Source organism: Peromyscus maniculatus, chromosome 9, assembly GCF_049852395.1.
Source record: "Peromyscus maniculatus bairdii isolate BWxNUB_F1_BW_parent chromosome 9, HU_Pman_BW_mat_3.1, whole genome shotgun sequence".
NCBI lineage: Eukaryota > Metazoa > Chordata > Mammalia > Rodentia > Cricetidae > Peromyscus > Peromyscus maniculatus.
In genome coordinates, this window is record NC_134860.1 from 8281744 (window position 1) to 8302771 (window position 21028).

The window sequence follows — 21028 nt, forward strand, 5'->3', positions numbered from 1 at the left end:
TTCCAGTGATCTGCAGAGCCGGCTCCTGATGGAGCAGGCTCAGTTGCAAAAGAAATTAGACATGCTGAGGCAAGAGAAGGAGAACTTACTGGAAGACTGGGTCCTGCTGAAGTACCACTTGGGTGATTTGCAAGTGCTCAGTAAGGATCAAGAGGAGACCAGTGACCTCCAGAACCAGCAACAGGAGGTAGGACAGGCAGCTGGGTCACAGTTAGGTCAGCACCATTTACTTATGTAACCTTTCCAAGTCTACCCATCCAGACACCTGTGCTCTATCTCATCACTTTCCTCCTGGATCCACCCATCCATCCACCCACTTTATGACATAAAATTGTTCATTATGTGTCTGTGCATTAGTATTTCTGGGAAGTGAGTCTCCTCTGAGAATCTTGGTCATTGGCATGCAATCCCTAATACTCTTCTTGAACTGGTAGTCAAAGGGGAGAAGCAGATCAATCACTCATCACACAGCTACATGTCATTATGATGGGAGGATTGCTGTACACAGACTTGAGTTCAAGAGTAAAAAATTCTCTAACCTCCTCCACGTACACTAACTAAGCAGAGTATGCTCCCCTAGGCCATTTTAGTTCCCAAGGATGGAAAGCTGAGTTTGGGGACTTTTCCTAATGGCTGGTGTGCTTATTCTAAAGATAACCCTCCTCTATCACTTTGTTATTTTTGTCTCACTCTTTTCTCTATCTCTCTCTGTGGTGTGTGTGAGTGAGTGTGTGTGTGTGTGTGTGTGTGTGTGTGTGTGTGTGTGTGTGTGTGTGTGTGTGTGTGTAAAATAGAGGCACATTTGAGTGCAGTGCATATTTCATGTGGATGACAGCTAGAGGAGACCACTGGGTTTCTCTCTTTGTCAGTCTCTGTCTTATGAACTTGAAACAGGCTTTATCATGTTCCCATGATATTAAAATTTGGTGAGACTGACTTAATAGCAAGCTCTTGGGATTCTCTGTGTGTGCTTGCACTAGTGTGAGAATGTATTGTCTATACTATACTCAACCCTCCACTAAGGACACAATGTTATAATGAACAGGAGCAGCAAAGAATGGAAGAGAGACTCCAGAGCTTGCTGAAGCAGAGGGAGCTGGTCACACAGCAAAAACACTTGGCATTAAAGCTGAAGCATCATTTGACTGTCTCTCAGATGAGACCCAGGCTGAAGTTGGGGTATGGAGCCAGTTGGGTCCCCTGTACCAGGGCTCTCTGTCCTTCGTGGGCTTTTGCTTATCACTAAGACTCCTTGCTCCAAGCAGGAGTAGACTCACACAGAACTCAGATTATTATGCTGGTCCAGTCAAGAAGAACTTCTGTCCAGCAAACAATATGTTTGATACTCCCTGGGTCTATACTCGTGTCCCATCTCTTTCTTCTGATCTCTCTGGTATGTTCTCAGCAGGCTTTCTTTGAACTCAAAGAGCTCTGCCTGCTTATGCCTTCAAAGTGATGGGATTTAAAGTTATGTCTCACCATATCTGAAATTACATATTTATTCAGGAATAACACCTGTAGGGATGAGATTCACATCATTGTCACTATTTGATGTCACACTGGCTCACTTCATTGTCTGTGCATTCACCATGTAAAGTGTACTGGGGATATAATAAGTTTAGTCATTGGCAGGATGAACTCAGGCAGATGTCTCTGCTGAGAATTGTTCAGACCCTTCACAGAATGTTGTGGAACAGACTTCTCAGGGAGTACCAAGATACAGATTCCCAGCTGTAGGCCTAAGGATAACACAGCTGGTTTTGTTTATTCCCAGAGTTCATAAAGTTGCAATGTTCTCAGACACATGAATCAAGAACTGCTGCTCTATCATGACAGGCTCTATTTTGCAGGAGAGCTGATTTTTCCACATGACCTTATTCAGTTGTCTAGTTTGCAAAGTTGTATTAAGTCTCTATATAAAAATGAGGTGGTCAATGAAAAACTCATCATGAACATTCTGTGTATCTCCACTATGTTGTTTTGTATGACTTTAATATGCTATTCCTTTTGTTTAAATGATGTCCCTAGACTGTAGGAAAAAGGCCTGCTTTCTCATAGAGCACAGAATATACATTACTCATATAAACATCTGATACTTATGGGCAGAAAAGAATTCAAGGTCCAGCTATTCTGTGACACTTATCTCTTAGGGATCCAAACAATGACTGCTGCCAAAGTTCAGTGTTGACTGTTCAGCACAACTGAGTTTCTGTGATGTCAGATTGGCAGGTCACATGGCAGACCCCACCAGGACTCTGTCCTAACTGCCTTCCTCATCCAGGTCAGAAAAACTCCTACATGAGCTGGAACAGTCCACAGCTCAGGATGAGAGCCTCCTGCCCACAGAGCTGCTGCTACAGCAGGAGCACTAAATATCATAAGCAAGTGAGCCACCATGACATCCCTTCTCCAGCAACATGGCATTTGTGGGGTGGAGTTCTTCCTTGATTCTGGTTTCCTATGTGTGAATAGGCCCTGAATTTATCTAACCAGTGACCCAGCAAAACTGTTTTAGATCTGATTGCCTTTTCTTCTCTGACAGCATCCTTTACAAGAACTGAGGAGGTTGAAGGAAGCCATACTCAACCAGAAAGCCCGACATTCTCCACTCTACAGTCAAGGCCTCCTCAGAACAAGACATGTACTTCTAGTTGTAGAATCACAAAGAGGAAAGTATCAACCACCTTGCAAGTGGTCCATCCATAATCTAATTCATGTGTCTCTCTAGTTATGGAGTAAGGAAACCATCAAGAAGACGCTTGAGATAAAAAAAAAACACCAAGAATTATGCAGAAAAAGCTGACATTTACCAGCAAGTGTTCCCAGTGAGGGCCACAACAACGTAGAGAGAGAATATGTTTCAATTCACACTTGCTCTGAAAGTTTATTGTTATGAACTTTTGTTAGCCGACTGAGTCCCCAGCTCTTCATATGTGGATGGAGATATGTCAGTGGAAACTGTCTTGATGTCCTGCTGCTACCCAGACAGACCACACAAAGGAAGTATCATATTCTCACTCCTGTCCAGTGCTAGAGCTACTCAATTTCATGAGCATGTGATGGTGAAGAGAATTGTTCTGAGAGATGTTTTAGGAAGGATGTCACCATGAGCTTTTATGTCTTTTGGTAAGAGATGCTCCCTGTGTCATTTTTTACTCTTGAATGGGCACACAGACACATGTTGGCAGACAGAATCATATAGTGGCCAACATGGCATAAGATCAACTTTGTCAAGGGCTTAACCTAAAAGCCTCAGAGTGGCATGACTGCACTTGTCTTGAAGAGACTATGATGCCAGTTATGGTTGTCTTCTAACTTGTCCCCAAATCCAACCACAGGGTATAGGATAGTGCCACTAAATCTGCAAGAAGAGAATGCTTCTTAGTGTAAATAGTTTTGGTTTGCTGTTGTGTTTGTTTCAATTCAGGTTTTGATATTCTTTGTTTTGTTTGGTGTTTGATACTTTTTGGTTCTTTTGTTCTTTCTTTGATTTTATATTTGGCTACGCGTATATACTGGATATACTAAATGCCCTTTTAAAGCCACTATTGAGTTCAATTTCTGTAATTCCATATATAAAAAAGCAATTTCCAACTCTTCATTCTTAAAGTAGCTTTAGTAGTCAGATGTGTATTACACTCCTGTAACCTTAGAACTCAACAGGCAGAGATGGATATCTGCAAGTACCAAGAGACTTAGGCAGGTTTGCAAACAGGGATGGTGTCTTGGGTGTAATCACATAGCCTACAACATGAACATCCACTTCATGATGGAAAAAGATCCATATTCAATATATGACTCCACATGTTTAGCTATTCCAAAAAAAACAGAGACTAGATACACACATGTTCATGTTCATGTTCATGACATGATAATTCATATCATATTTTTTTGAAATATACCTGTGTTTTCTAATGCATCTCAAGAAATGAGAACATTTCTTATAGGAGTATAAAAATGAGGAAACTCATAGTTATCTGCCTTTTAGAGGCAGTGTATTAGGAGAGAAACTGTCCCTTCCTGGCAGCTCTGAGTGCCCTGAGCTGTCAGTGAGGAAGGGGTGGTGAATCTGATGACTAAGTTTTGTCCTGCATGACTTTTCTATCAATGTGAAGATCTGAAGCATCCAGAAAGTACTTGGACACCCCACACACCGCCTGTGAGCCTGTGGATGGTACCAGTTTTCCTCTGGCTCTGAAAAAAGAGGACTGAAGACTCCCAAGCCAAGTCACATCATGGGAAACAGTGAATAATCCCAATGAGATTGTCTTGTGGGTCACCTTGTGCAGGGAGGCAGAGGAAACCAGGTGACCTCTGAGACACACTACCTATAGAGAGTTGGTAGAACTGATAGCCACTGTAGCTGAAGTTTTCCTGTGTCCCGGCCTGCTGGCAGTCAGGACAAATTTCTCACACTCATGTCCTCCAAGTAAACTTACAAAGACTTATATTACTTATAAATGTATGGTTGTGGCAGGCTTTCTGCTATCTGTTCTTATATCTTATATTAACCCATTTCTATAAATCTATACCTTGCCACGTGGCTCTTGACTTACCAGTATCTTAACATCTCCTTCTCATCCTGGTATCTGGCAGCGTCTGTCTGCCTCAGCCTTCCACTTCCCAGAATTTGCCTCTCTGCTTGTCTTGCCTATCATACTTCCTGCCTGGCTACTGGCCAATCAACATTTTACTTATCAATCAATCATATCAATATATTCACAGCACAGAGAACATCCCACAGCAAGCCACAGAAGACCACTTGTCTGGGCTTTCAGATCCTGCTAGGACAGTCTCTCACCTGCCAGTCACTTTCTAAACATCCTTCTTATTGATTAGAGATCTTAAGGAAGGGAAGAGCCATTCCCTGGGCTGTTTTTGAAAAGTGAGTCTTCAACTCCCTACAGATAAGTAATGAAAAGGTTCTAATGAGGCAGAGAGAGCTCTCTGGATTTGTAAGGAAGAGATACTGAATGACATCCCCTGTGTCTCTGAGAATAATCCTAGAAAGGACAACTACTGGCTAATTGGGGAAGAGCTCAGTAGCACATAGGTTAGGGCTGTTGGCAGTGACCCTAACGGTAACTTCCCTGAACATTCTATTGTACCCTGGAGAGCCCTGAGCAGACTCTTGATGTCACCACTGTTGAGGCAACACCAACTGCCACTTAGGGCATTTGTACAGTGCCTCTGGGATTCAGAAAGACATTTTGGTGAGACTGAGAAAGCTACTTGGGGAAGAGAATGGACATCCTAGAGAAGAGAGAGAAGCAGAAGGAAGCTGGTCATCTGTCTCAGGGTAAACATCAAGAAATAAATATTCCAGGGGAAGGTGCAGTCAGTTTTGTGCAGGGGATGGGGAGCTCCCTGGAGGAGGTAGGCCTTGAGCTGGGCCTTTCAAGAATGGGACTCAGCAGCTGGGAGACTCTGGGAAACAATGTGCCTATCCTGCTTCTCTGGGTTCCTAAATAGCAGACACAGAGAGGAATTTCTGAGGTTTGTTTGGCAGAGATCCAGGAATTATCAAGTCTGCAGTTACTGTGCTGGGGGAGCTCCTTAATTTCATTCAGAGTGGAAACAGGGCATCAAGAGGCACAGGATGATAGATGAGGGATTCCTGTCAGAATAAAATGCTGCTGAAATTCATAACAACTGTTAGTTCCCTTCTTTCTCTGTGTAGTTTCTGTCTGGCAGACCTGTCCATTGGTGATAATTGGGTGTTGAAGTCTCCCACTATCAGTGTGTGTGGCTTGATATGTGATAGAAGCTTTAGTAATGTTTCTTTTATAAATATGGTTGCCCTTGTGTTTGGGCATAAATGTTCATAATTGAGACTTCATCTTGATGGATTTTACCTGTGATGAATATGAAATGTTCTTCTCTATCTGTTTTGATTAATTTTAGATTGAAATCTATTTTGTTAGAGATTAGGGTAACAAAACCACCTTGTTTCTTAGGTCCGTATGATTGGAAAACTTTTTCCCAACCCTTTGCTCTGAGGTAATATCTGTCTTTGAAGTTTAGGTGTGTTTCTTGTATGTAGCAGAAGGAGGGACCCTATTTTTATATCTATTCTGTTAGCCTGTGCCTTTTTATTAGTGAATGATATGAAGAGATATTAAAGACCAGTGATTGTTTTTCCTGACATTTTTGGTTTTGGTGGTAGTGGTGATGGTGTATATGTGTTTCCCTTCTTTGAGTTTTGCAGGTATGAGATTATGTATTGCCTGTGTTTCCGTGGGAGAAGCCTACTTCCTTGGGTTGGAGTTTTCCTTCTAGTACTTTCTGTAGGGCTTGATTTGTGGAAAGGTATTATTTAAATCTTATTTTGTCATGGAATATATTGTTTTCTCCATCTATAGTGATTGAAAGTTTTTCTTGGTGTAGCAGTCTGGGCTAGCATCCATGGTCTCTTACTTAGTGTCTGCAAAATGTCTGTCCAGGACCTTCTGGCTTTCAGGGTCTCCATTGAGATAGTGGATGTAATTCTGATAGGTCTGCCTTCATGTGTTACTTGGTCCTTTTCCTTTGAAGCTCTTAATAGTCTTTCTTTATTCTGTATATTTGGTGTTTTGATTATTAGTGGTGAGGGAACTTTTTTAGTTCAGTCTATTTGGTGTTCTGTAAGCTTCTTGTATCTTCATAGGCAAGTCCTTCTTTATGTAGGGAATATTTTCTATGATTTTGTTGAATATATTTTCTGTTCCTTTGAACTGAAATTCTTCTCCTTCTTTTATCCCTAATATTCTTAGGTTTGGTCTTCTCAAGGTATCCCAGATTCCGTGGATGTTTTATGTTAAGAATTTATTGGATTTGACATTTTCTTGACCAATGAATCTATGTCCTCTATAATATCTTCAATGCCTGAGATTCTTTATTCCATCTCTTGTATTGTTTGTTATGCTTGCAGCTGTATTTCCTGTTCATTTACCCAGATTTTCAATTTCCAGAATTTCCTTGCTTTGTGTTCACTTTGTTGCCTCTGTTTCAATTTTCAAGTCTTGAACCACTTCCTTCACTTATTTGATTGTTTTTTTTCTTGGTTTTCTTTAAGGAATTTATTCATTTATTTTCCATTTTTTGTTTCTTTTACTCCATTTATTTAAGAGAACTTTTCATTTCCTCTTTAAGGGCACAGATGCTGGGAGAATGTCAAAAAAACAAGCTGAGGTTATTCAGGAAGAGGCAAGCCTTATATACCCTCCACCCTTCCCTGGGGGGGGGGGCTGAAGAATATGCACCTGCTGGTGTGACATAGTTGCCTCTCATTGGTCCAGGTCATCTCCAGATCATGTTTCAGCTGCTGTTGCTAAGGCCCTTAGGCAGACTCACATTGGCTCTCAGTATCTTTTTTTTACTGGTTTGGGCCAGCTGGCCCTCAAGCCTGTTAGGGATGAGTCATTCCACCCTGCTCTTCTTCCAGTTGGTGAGGGTGGTGCTTGTGCTCTAGGTGTTGCTGACTTTGAGGGGGATGATTGGCCAGGGATAGGATGATGGACTCAGTGGGCTTGGTTGTGAACTCACAGGAATTGCACCAGGATAAACACCTCCCTCCTTAGGCCAGTGGTTCTCAGTCTTCCTAACACTGCAGCCCTTTATACAGTTCCTCATGTCATGGTGACCCCTCCCCAACTATAAAATTATTTCATTGCTACCTCATAACTGTAATTTTGATGCTGTTATGAATTGTAATGAAAATATCTGATATACAGGATGCCTGACACTTGAACCATGTGATAGTGTCCTTGCACCCCCCAAAGGGGTCATGGCCCACAAACTGAGAACCTCTCCCTTAAGTCATGCTTTCTGGATTTGCATAACAGTTTTATAAAATAGGATAAAATATTGTAGACAGAAGTCAAATCAGGTAATTTACTATAGTAAATCAGCATATCATTTTACCTCTTAAGTCTTTATAGAGAAGCATAAATAATAGTTAACATCAAGTTTATATACAGTAGTAGCATCTGGTGTCAGAAAGCTAATGTACACTTAGCTACCTGGTGTAATTCATATAAAAGATGATGTAGAGTTAAGTATTTGTTATGAGTACAGATCAAGGTCATCTTTTAACTTTACTTGAAAACGCCAGTTCAGTGAGATCAGAGTCAGTCAGTTACCTAAGCAAAATACATCCATGGCAAGAACAGCCTCAGATGGCAAACATAGCTTACAGCTTTCTATAAACAAGCCCAGTTCCCTATAGTACTCATTCCCAAACTATTATCAAATATCTATTCTTGAGTAATCATGAAACTATTAAAAACAATTTCAAATATTAGAGGAAGCACTTGCTCACCTTAGTGAAGAGACTTTCATGGCTTAAGGGCAATAATGTGACAAGAGGCAGAATAATGGATTCAAGTTATATTGTGTGGCAAATGGCACTGTAAATATTTACTTAAGATCTTCCTTACTCATGTAGACAAAGGCTGAATGTCAGTACCACCCTTTCAGTTCACAAAGCATTTGGACTACCAACTTCCTAACATTCCCCTGTAAGTCCTGTTTGAAGCAGTGTGGCCTCCTTTTGGATGCTGATTCTGATTTTAGTCAAGGATGAATCAATCCATTGGCGTGTATACTAAATTCCACATATAAAATTTTACATCACTTTACTGACACAATACTAATTTCATTAGATAGACAACACAGATTGTTTATACTTTGCCTTGTCTTGGTTACTATATGCATATGCTGTGCCTAAAACTAAGAATATTAATATTGTGATACTATTATCACTTTTATCCCTGAGAACCAAAAATTCAAAATTCAAAGCTCCGGCATGAACCCCAAGTGTCAATGTGAACACAAAGTGATTTTATCTTCTTTATATATAGAAAAATCTCAAATGTAATAGCATTGTAAGACTTTAAAATGTTCATATCCAAATGTCAGATATCAATTATGTCCATTATAAGTTTAAATATTTGAGTAATTTTATTGTTTGCCTTGTCAGTTTTGAGTAAGTTCACCAACTGCAATTACAGGGACTTCTCATAAAACAGCACAGCATCCAGCCTAAATGTACCCATGTTATATGGACCTGAGTTATACCAGCAGTATGATCCCTATCCCCATTCAGCCGCCAGTGCTCAGGATATACAATGAACATGTTAGACTTCATAGGTAGAGCATGCAGTCACAAAACCTAAACCACGAGGAACTACATACCAAATAGTCAGAGCTCCTCCACACCGCAGAAAACTGTCAAGGACAAAGGAGACAGAAAGGAAATGTGTGGGTTCTGAGTATTATGACAACAAAAACAGTAAACTTCAAGAACAAGAAAGTGACTTGGGATTTAGAGTTTGATGACAATAAAGACAGTTATGTGTGGTGATATATTATGTACCCTAATAAAATTTGCCTGAAGTTCAGAGAACAGAACAAGCCACTAGATTAAAAAGCAAGGCCAGGCAGTGGTGACACATACCTTTAATCCTAGCACTCGGGAGGGAGATCCTTCGGGATCTCTGTGAGTTCAAAGTCACCCTGGACTGCATGAGATTGATTCAGTCTATGACAGAAACAGCCAGACAGTACTATTACACACCTTACCTTTAATGCCAGTACTTGGGAATCACACACCTTTAATCCCAGCGCTAGGAAGGAAGTAATATGGCTGGGCAGAGAAAGGTATATAAGGCATGAGGAGACAGGAACTAGCCTTTTTCAGCTAGAGGCTTTTCAGATGGAGAGCCTTTCAAGCTGAGAACTCAAAGGCTTTCAGTCAGAGGATTCTTGGAGATAGGATCTCACCTGCCATTTGGCCTGAGGATTCAGTAGCAGATTTGTGCAAAGATATTAGGTGACTATAAGACTCAGCAAATTGGTTGCTACTGATGCGAGAAAGAACAATGCCTAATTGAAGGTTTTGTTTGTTGGTTGGTTGGTTGGTTTTTTGTTGTTGTTGTTTGGGGTTTTTGTTTGTTTGTTTGTTTGTTTTTGTCTTTTGGGTTTTTTTTGGGGGGAGGGGGGGTTTCGAGACAGGGTTCTCTGTGTAACTAACAGTCCTGGCTGTCCTGGAACTCTCACTACATAAACCAGGCTGGCCTCGAACTCAGATATGCTGCCTGCCTCTGCCTCCCGGAGTACTGGGATTTGTGCACCACTACCGCCCGGCTAAGGTCTGTGTTCTTAAACAGTGCCATTTAATAGAACTAAAATGTAAACCATGTATAACTCTATATTTTCTAGTAAACACATTAAAAACTAATAAGAAATAGATGAAAAAAAAATAAATCTTTTTTAAAAAATTGCACAAATTCCTAGATAAAGCCAAAAGCACCAAAGACAAAAACAAAAACAAAACAAAAAACTGTCCCAACATGCCTTGGAATTCATTCTGTCTGCAGTCTTCCTATCACTGATGCTATATTCCAAGGAAACCATGCCCAGATATCTCTGGGTTTCCTAATTTCTTTTTTTATTTTAAACATTTTATTATTCACTGATAGTTTCACATCTTGCATCCCAATCTATCTCTACCCCTTATCCATTCCTTAACACATTAGCTCTGCCTTTGAAACTTCCCCCAAAACAAAACAAATTTTAAAAGAAAAACTGAAAATCCAAAATTAGAAACAAATGAACAAAAGTATTGGCAAGGAATTTTAGTGTGACCCAATGAGTCACAGAATATACCCTTTAGTTCATACATCTTTTTTTTATAAGTATTGCAGGCTTCTCTGGCTTCTCTACACTATAGATGATGGACCTTCACTTGTGCTCTTCTTGGATATCCTATTGATGCCATGTGTCACAGAGATCCAGAAGCTCTGGCTATTCAAAATTGGGCCCTTTACATGCTCCAGCAGTCCATGGATAAAGACGATGTTAGGGTTGGATAATTCATAGCCATGATTCTGGCTGGGCGTACCTGGGATAGTCAGGCTGCCAGCTTTCCTCCATCTTCTCCACCCCAGCAAGCTCTCCAACACTGCCCCACCTAGCTCACCCCATGCAATGGGCAGAATGAAGACAGGACAATTGTCCTGTTCTCACGCACTCAAATCTGAATTACCCACACTCAGAGTAAAGACACAGCTCTAGTGTTTTGCAGAGGTAATATACCAGGCCCACAAACCCAATTGTTGCAATTGGTGAGAGGCTGACCCACCTCTTCTGTTCTCATGCCCCAGAGTCCCACTCTCCCACCAGCTACAGGTGGCATTTGCTCAGGTGAGGCAGGCATCTTTCTCTTACCCTTGCCAACACAAGGAGGAAGTAGGTAGACTATGCTCTTCTGCTCTCACAAACTCAGAGCCAGCTCACTGACACCACAACCAACAGGATCAGCTCTACTGTGCTGCTCACTCCAGGTGGAGAACCCACGCTCCCCAGTACTGCAGTGGGTGAGGGGCAGGTCCAGTTTTCACTAATGCCGACCCTGGCTGCAACAGGGCCATGGATCCAGACATGCCCCTCAGTTACAGCCCTGGCCCTGATGTCATTATGGTCCTAGCGGGCAACACAGGCTTCTAAGACACATATGTCAAAGATGACTCAGATGTCTTCTGTAAAACCTTTCTCAGGATCAGTCACTTCAGGCCAGGCTGTGAAACTCAAGAATAACCACTCATTTTACATATGGAGGAAAAAATGTCTAACACAGGGAATGATGGACTGTGGAGATCTCTTTGGTACATTATCTTCAGCAGCAATTGTGAATGACATGGTGTCAGCTCCAACACTCAACTGGAGAATGAAATATGATGCTTTTGGATGAGTTCTGTCTGGAAAAACTTGACATCTACAATCTTTCTGGACACATTTCACACCACAAAGAGAGGGCTGAGGACTCAGTCAGCTTGCCAAAGCCATAGATTTTAAACTGTCAGGAAATGTCTTGTTCACCACATCTCTTCCCTCCATGTTGTACTACCCCTCACAGGGGCCATTTGCTGTTGAATGTCAGGGTTCTCAGTAATTCTTGGCTCAGGTATTATGTATCTCAAGCTCATTTTTGATGCTTTCTTTTCTTTAGGAATACTAAGATAACAGACCCAAAGATCTGATTGTGGGTGGATCACCTGGAAGACAGCTGGTATTTTCCTCACTGGTGAGTTCACAGCTCTAAAGGAGTGTCTTCTGAGGAGGAGGCCTTGATTGGAGAGTATAGAATATCATGGGTTCAAGGTATCTGTGGCTTCTTTGGCCTCCTCAGTTCTCCCAAGATCTGCTATATGAGAAGGAAAGGCAAATCAGAACAAGAAGCAGCCTGGCTGGGTCACATGGCAGAAAAAAAATCAAGGCCTATTCACACTGGAAGCCAAGGTCAAGAGCCCCCAGTCTCCCACCAATGCCATGTTTGCTGGGTTTGGGATGCAATGGTGGCTCACTTGCCTGTGAGACTTAGTGCTCCTGCTGCAGCAGCTCTGTCTGCAGGAGGCTCTCATCCTGGGCTATGGCCTGTTCAAACTCAGACGGGAGATGTTCTGATCTAGAGGAGGAAGGCAGTTACGGAACAGGCTTGGTGGGAACTTATGTCAGTTATTTGAGCCTGAACCAGCTCTAGTTTGCCGGACAATACAGCGTGACCTTTCAGCTGAGGTCATTCCCTGCATTTCCCAAGAGAGGAGGACCACAGTGCACCTGGGTGTTTATTTTTTTCTCAGCTTTTGAGCTAAGAAATACACTGTGCTGGTCAAGAAAATACAGCACATTTCTCCAGTTGTCTAGATACATTTTTTAGGGAAAATAATAACAGTGTAGCAATGTCTGAGAAACAGTTCAGGACAGATAGGCATGGCCTTGATTAGGTACCAGGTGAATGTAAACCCTCTAGGGGATCCTAAAAAGTAAAAGCAGTGAAGGATCTGATTATTCCTTCAGTATATAAACCTGCCACAGTTCAATTCCTAAACTTCTTATAACAGAAAAATCTTCTCACAGGAAACAGATTCACATTGCAGAGAACCTGTAATCTTCAGGAGTGTGCTGCATGCAGATCTGTGCAAAATTATGAGCTTCTCTCTAAAGGTGATGTTCTGGAAGGAAAATAAAGTGGCAGGAATACACACTGTACTACACAACTAACCTTCCTACTACTAGGCTGAGAACTGCCATAGGATATTCATGGTGAGACACAAGTGACACTGAGAAGATGGCAGAGAGCTCAGATGGGAATAAGGGGTAGATACTCCCCAGAAACACTAAGGATCAAACATAGTGTTTCCTGGAGAAGTTCTTGTTGACCGGGCAAGTATAATATCCTGAAGTGGTCTTTCCCTGGCTGTGGCTGGGAGCTATTCACATGGTGGGAATCCCAAAAGGACAGAGATCCAGGGACAAGTGACCTAGTGGTTCTAACCACTCCTCCCTGCCTGGGCTCCCACCTCATCTCAGAGACACTGAAGTGATGTTGCAGCTTTTTTGCCAAGTCCTCTTGCTGGGTGACCAGCTCCTTCTGCTTCAGCAGGTCCTTCAGTCTTTCATCCAGGCTCTTTTGCTCCTGTTCATTAGAAGATTGTGTTCTCAGTGGAGGCTTGCTTACTCACATGTACACACAGAAATTCATGAACACACACAAGTACATGCGTGCACACATACAAACACACTGTAATGCAGTAACACGTTTAGCTTCACAGTTAATATAACATAAGGAGCAACCACCAGGGATACTAATGAAAAGAAGGTAAACCCGTTGGATGACAGAAGAACAGAGAGGGCATGAGAGATAGGCAGTTCAGTCACTGAAGTGTCTATCCTGCAACTAATGCAGAGACAGGTGGCCCTCTGGGGTCCTTGCTCCTTAACTAACTCTGTTGAAGAAGTTCCCCAGGATGTGCAGTATAGGAATGTTCCCCAGCAAAGGACTACTGGATGGTCGTGGACTACCCCACTGGTCTTTTTCACTGTTTCCAAGTTGCCCCCAAAGTAAGCAACTTCCTTCAAAAGGGGCACCCTTTACCACATGTTGCATCAATCAGGACCCAAAGCAAAGAGCTAAAGAAACTAGAAAATCTCCATAACCAGGATCCAAAAGAATCAGTTCCTTCCTGTGAGATATTTGTGCCAGGGAATTGGCTGACTAAGTCAGTAACAAATTATTTTTTGTATTACTTTATGCTGAACAATATTCCATGGAAGAGCTCAACCACAGTGTACTATTCCATTCAGTGAATGATGGGCATCAGGAGGCTGCTCCCTGGAGTGCTGATAAAACCTTGAAGTACCCTAGCTATGTTGGGACCTGTGGACATCTACTTCATGTTCTAGAATCACTGGGTCACCTGGGGATTGCAATTCAACACTGAAGACTTGTGTGTAGCTTCTCACTGTGCTGTACCATTTTACACTACCAGCAATGTCTGAGAGTCCTCATTTCTCCAAACCTTCCATGAGGCTGATTTTAACTCAAAGGAATCAACTTTGAAGAAAAGCAGTTACAGAATGTTACAGACACAGTACATGGCGAGTCCTATACCCTCAGGAGCCTAAGTGGGGTGCACTGAGACAGCCCCATTCTCACACCACAGCATAGCTAGACAACTTCTGCTGGACTGAGATGCAGTTGGAAGCATACTGCAAGTCAGAATCTCTCAAGAACTAACATCCAGCCCAAGCTCCAAGGGCAAGGTTAACTGAGCCAAGGGTAGGGAAAGGGGAAAAGCATTTGTTATCAGGCAATGTGGATGAGGACAAAACAGGATACAGAGAAGACACAGCAAGCCACCTGACCATTGAGTGTGCAGTCACCATTCAGTCAGAGCAGAGAAGAGACACAAACCCTCCGCCAGCCTATCCTGCCTCTCAGACACCTTGATTTGCCACAGTGACCTCCTCCTAAACTTCATGTACCACATTACTTTGGTTTGCTTCCAGGATTTCTGAGCAGATAAATATTTTTTGCCTCTAAAAATACCTGAAAACCATTGAAGTACAGTGGTTTTGTCCCCTTGTTCTAGTGAGCTAGGCAGACATGTGGAAAGTTGGGCAGCAGCATACAATATTTGATGGATGCCAAGTGTGGGGAAAGTTGGTTACATCATCATTAAAGATGAGTAAGTGAACATACAAATATGTAGAAATAAAAACAGAATCCTAGTCCCGCTCAGTCACCGACCTGCCGGTCACCCCTTCCTCCGGGATCTGCAACAAGGGCGCAAGATGGAGACCTGAGATAGAGACTTCTGAGTTTCCAACAGGCAAGATAAAATGTGTGAGCCTTCAGGATTCTATTGCAGCCAGGCCTGAACTGAAGTGAGAGGAAAGAGAGAGATGCTGGCCTGACGGTGCCAGGCAGCAGCCCACATAGGTAGACAGGCATGGCAGGGCGACAAGCAAAGGCAGGTAGGCCTGCAGCAGCAGCTGCCAGAGATAGACTGGCCTGGCAGAGGCAGGCAGGCCTGGTGCGGAGGCAGGCAGGCCCAACAGGTGACGCCCTAAACCCAGTCGCAATAAAGAACAGAAACAGAGCTATTACAGGCTGAAGAGCTAGTGAAACCAAGCTTTTAATCAAGAGCTCGGAACAGGGATGCCTCTAACCCCAACACCCAGGGAAGAAGCTATTTCTGTGGGATGGAACCAGAATGAATCTGAACACTCCGTCTGAGGACAACCCAGGGCCCAGCTGCTGATCCTGCAAAACCCAACAACTTGGAGGTGTTGGTGAGACTACCCCACTCAGCTGAAATCCATCTGGGAGAGGATTCAGATCCCTACAGTTTGAAGTTTGAAGAAACAAGATCAGCTGAGGAGTTGACGAATGAACAAAATGTGACCTGGGAACACAGAAGAAGGCGCTGCCCAGCCACCAAAATCACAAATATATACTTCACCAACTGAGATCAGCTGCTCCTGAAGAAACAGCCCAATAGCACCAATTTAACCAAGAACTCCTACTAAACCAAGACTAAAAATTAGAACAAGAGAGACACTCTCAGACACAGACACCACCTGCACCGAGCAGAGGAAGAAATGAGTAGACGCCAGTGCAAAAATACAGGCAACAACATAAAGACCTATATGGCAACATCAGAACCTAATGATTCTACACCTGCAAGACCTGAACATACCAAGACAGAAGAAACAGAAGAAATCAATCCTACATATGACCATAAGAATATGATAGAAGCCCTTAAAGAAGAAATAAAAAATTCCCTTAAAGAGGAAATAAAAAAAATTCCCTTAAAGAGGAAATGAAAAACTCCATTAAAGAGGAAATAAAAACTTCCCTTAAAGAGGAAATTAAAAACTCCATTAAAGAGGAAATTAAAAATTTCCTTAAAGAGGAAATGAAAAACTCCATTAAAGAGGAAATAAAAACCTCCCTTAAAGAGGATATGAAAAACTCCATTAAAGAGGAAATAAAAAAAACTCCCTTAAAGAAATGGAAGACAAAACAAACAAAAAAGGGGAAGAAATCAAAGAAAGCCAAAAAAAGCAATTAAACAAATGAAAGAAACATTCCAAGATCTGAAAAAAGAATTTGAGACAATAAAGAAAACACACCACACGGTGAGGGAATGCTGGAAATAGAAATCCTGATTAAATGAACAGGAACTACAGAAACAAGTATAACCAACCAATTTCAAGAGATGGAACAGAGAATCTCTGACACTGAAGACACGATAGAGAAAATAGACTCGTCAGTCAAAGAAAACACTAAAGACAAAAAAGTCATAACAAAAAACGTCCAGGAAATTTGGGACACCATGAAAAGACCAAACCTAAGAATAATAGGGATAGAAGAAGGAGAAGAATACCAACTCAAAGGCAAAGAAAATATATTCAACAAAATCATAGAAGAAAACTTTCCTAACCTAAAGAAAGAAATACCTATAAAGATACAAGAACCTTACAGAACACCGAATAGGCTGGATCAAAAAAAAAAAAAAGTCCCCTCTCCACATAATAATCAAAACACTAAACACACAGAACAAAGAAAAAATATTAAGAGCCACAAAGGAAAAAGATCAAGTAACATATAAAGATAAACCCATCAGAACAACACCAGACTTCAGAATAGAGACAATGAAAGCTAGAAATTCATGGACAAATCTTATGCAGACACTAAGAGACCATGGATGCCAACCCAGACTATTATACCCAGCAAAACTCTCAATCGCCATAGGCTGAGTAAACAAAATATTCCAGGATAAAACCAGATTTAATTAATACCTGTCCACAAACCCAGTCCTTCAGAAACACTAGAAGGGAAAATCCAACCCAAAGAAGCTAAACACAGCCATGAAAAATCAAGCAAGAGATAATCCCACAACAACATACACCACAGAAGGACAACACAACACAACCACAAAAATTAACAGGAATTAACAATCACTGGTCATTAATATCCATCAATATCAATGGTCTCAACTCACCTATAAAAAGACAAAGGCTAACAGAATGGATAAGAATACAGGACCTATCCATCTGCTGCATACAAGAAAAATACCTTAACTTCAAAGACAGATACTACCTGTGAGTAAAGGGCTGGCTGGGAAAAGGCTTTCCAAGAAAATGGACCTAAGAAACAAGCTGGTGTAGCTATCCTAATATCTAATAAAATAGACTTCAAACTAAAATCAATCCAAAGAGATCAGGATGGACATTACATATTTATCATGAGAAAAATCCACCAAGATGAAGTCTCGAATCTAAACATTTATGCTCAAATACAAAAGCACCCACATTCATAAAAGAAACACTACTAAAGTTTAAAACGCACATCAAACCCCACACATTAGTAGTGGGAGATTTTAACACACCACTATCACCAAAAGACAGATCTACCAGACTGAAACTTAACAAAGAAATATAGGACCTAACAGATGTTATGACTCAAATGGATTTAATAGATATCTACAAACCATTCCATCCTAACACAAAAGAATATGCCTTCTTCTGAGCACCCCATGGAACCTTCTTAAAATTGACCACATGCTTGGACACAAAACAAATCTCAACAGATACAAAAAAATTGGAATAACCTCATGTATCTTATCAGACCACCATGCCTTAAAGTTAGACCTCAACAACAACAAAAATTATAGAAAACCCACAAACTCATGGAAACTGAATAATGCCCACCTGAAACATCAATGGGTCAAGGAAAAAATAAAGAAAGAAATTAAAGATTTCCTAGAATTCAATGAAAATGAAAGTACAACATACCCAAACTTATGGGACACTATGAAAGCAGTGCTAAGAGGAAAATTCATAGCTCTAAATGCACCTATAAAGAAGATGGAGCAATCCCATACCAATGAATTAACAGCACAACTGAAAGCTCTAGAACAAAAAGAAACAAACTCACCCAGAATAAATAAACGCCAGGAAATAATCAAATTGAGAGCTGAAATCAACAAAATAGAAAACAAGAGAACAATACAAAAAATCATGAAACACAGAGTTGGTTCTTTGAAAAAATCAACAAGATAGGCAAACCCCTAGTCAAATTAACCAAAAGGCGAGGAGAGAGCACCAAAATTAACAAAATAAGAAATGAAAAGGGAGACATAACAACAGACAATGAGAAAATCCAGAGAATCATCAGATCATACTTCAAAAACATGTACTCCACAAAAAATGGAAAACCAGGAAGAAATGGACAATTTTCTGGATAAATACCACATACCAAAATTAAATCAAGAGCAGATAAACCATTTAAGTACACCAATAACCCCTAAAGAAATAGAAACAGTCATCAAAAGTTTCCCAACCAAAAAAAGTTCAGGACCAGATGGTTTCAGTGCAGAATTCTGCCAGACTTTCAAAGAAGAACTATTACCAATACTCTTCAAAGTGTTCCACACAATAGAAACAGAAGGAACACTACCAAACTCTTTTTATGAGGCTACAATTACCCTGATACCCAAACCACACAAAGATGCAAAAAAGAAAGAGAACTACAGACCAATCTCCCTCATGAACATTGATGCAAAAATACTCAACAAAATATTAGTAACCTGAATCCAAGAATACATCAAAACAATTATCCATCACGACCAAGTATGATTCATCCCAGGGATGCAAGGATGGTTCAACATAAGAAAATCAGTCAATGTAATACACCATATAAACAAACTGAAAGAAAAAACTACATGATCATCTCCTTAGATGCTGAGAAAGAAGTCAGAGAAACATCACCCTTTACAATAGCCACGAATAATATAAAATACCTTGGGATAACACTAACTAAACAAGTGAAGGACCTTTTTGATAAGAACTTTAAATCTCTAAAGAAAGAAATTGAAGGAGATACCAGAAAATGGAAGGATCTCCCATGCTCATGGATAGGTAGGATTAACATAGTAAAAATGGCAATCTTACCAAAAGCAATCTACAGATTCAATGCAATCCCCATTAAAATCCCAACACAATTCTTCACAGACTTGGAAAGAAAAATACTCCACTTCATATGGAAAAACAAAAGACCCAGGATAGCTAAAAGAATCCAATATGATAAAAAAAACCTTTGGAGGCATCACCACCCCTGACCTCAAACTCTACTATAGAGCTATAGTAATAAAAACAGCTGGGTATCGGTATAAATATGGTACCAATGGAATCAAATTGAAGACCCTAACATTAATCCATGCACATATGAACACCTGGTTTTTGACAAAGGGGCCAAGACTATACAATGGAAAAAAGGAAGTATCTTCAGCAAATGGTGCTGGCATAACTGGATATCAATATGTAAAAGATTACAAATAGAACCATATCTGTCACCATGCACAAAACTCAAGTCCAAGTGGATCAAAGACCTGAACATAAATCCAGTTACACTAAACTTAATAGAAAAGAAGGTAGGAAGCACTCTTGAACGCAATGGCACCGGAGACCATTTCCTAAATAAAACACCAACAGCACAGACCTGAGCACAACAATTAATAAAAGGGACTTCTCAAAATTGAGAAGGTTTTGCAGGGCAAAAGACACAGTCAATAAGACAAAAAGACAGCCAACAGAATGGGAAAAAATCTTCACCAACCCCACATCTGACAGAGGAATGATCTCCACAGTATATAAAGAATTCAAGAAACTAGACATCATAATACTGAACAGTCCAATTAAAAAATGGGCTAAAGAGCTAAACAGAGAATTCACAAAACAAGAATCACAAATCGCTGAAAGATATTTATAGAAATGTTCAACATCCTTAATCATCAGAGAAATGCAAATCAAAACGACTCTGAGATACCACCTTACACCTGTCAGAATGGCTATGATCAAAAACACCAATGACAGTCAATGTCAGAGAGGATGTGGAGCAAAGGGAACATTCCTCCACTGTTGGTGGGAATGTAAGCTTGTACAACCACTGTGGAAATCAGTATGACGGTTTCTCAGAAAATTAGGAAGTGAACTACCTCAAGACCCAGCCATCCCACTCTTGGGCATATACCCAAGGAATGCTGATTCATACCATAAAGATACATGCTCAGCCATGTTCATAGCACCACTATTTGTAATAGCCAGAACCTGGAAACAACCTAGATGCCCGTCAACGGAGGAATAGATGAAAAAAATGTGGTACATATACACAATGGAGTACTACTCAGCAGAAAAAAAAACAATGAAAGGATGAAATTTGCAGGCAAATAGATGGAACTAGAAAAAAATCATCCTGAGTGAGGTAACCCAAACCCAGAAATACAGTTATGGTATGTACTCACTCATAAGTGGATTCTAGATATAAAATAAAGAACAATCAGACCACAACCCATAGAACCATGGAGGCTATATTTAGCATGGAGGTACCTAAGACGACTGTGGCTTATAATAAATTTTGGTTTTACTCAATTACTGAAAAAAAATAGCCAAGCAAATGGAAACACATGAACTATGAACCAAAGGCTGAGGGGCCCCCAGCTAGATCAGGCACTCTGAATAGGTGAGACAGTTGATTGGCTTGATCTGTTTGGGAGGCATCTAGGCAGTGGGACCGAGTCCTGTGCTCATTGCCTGAGTTGGCTTTTTGAAACCTGTGGCTTTTTCAGGGACACTTGGCTCAGTCTGGGAGGAGGGGACTGGACCTGCCTGGACTGAGTCTACCAGGTTGATCTCAGTCCTC

The 21028-nt window shown here is 41.0% G+C and overlaps 2 protein-coding genes across 3 annotated transcripts in view; both read left to right on the top strand.

The window, feature by feature from the left end:
• LOC107401192 (disks large homolog 5-like) overlaps positions 1-21028 on the top strand; it is a 241980-nt gene that overhangs the window by 12003 nt on the left and 208949 nt on the right. The gene's annotated exons all lie outside the window — the stretch shown is intronic.
• Positions 1-21028, top strand: part of LOC143267246 (disks large homolog 5-like) — a 52016-nt gene that overhangs the window by 8703 nt on the left and 22285 nt on the right. The window contains exons 1-2 of one of the 2 annotated variants that reach the window (XM_076544321.1): positions 5134-5299; positions 11990-12064. The exons of the other annotated variant lie outside the window; for it this stretch is intronic. The gene's annotated coding sequence lies outside the window, so the exon portion shown is untranslated. Of the gene's footprint in view, positions 1-5133; positions 5300-11989; positions 12065-21028 lie in introns of those variants that run through there. 2 annotated transcript variants of the gene reach the window in all.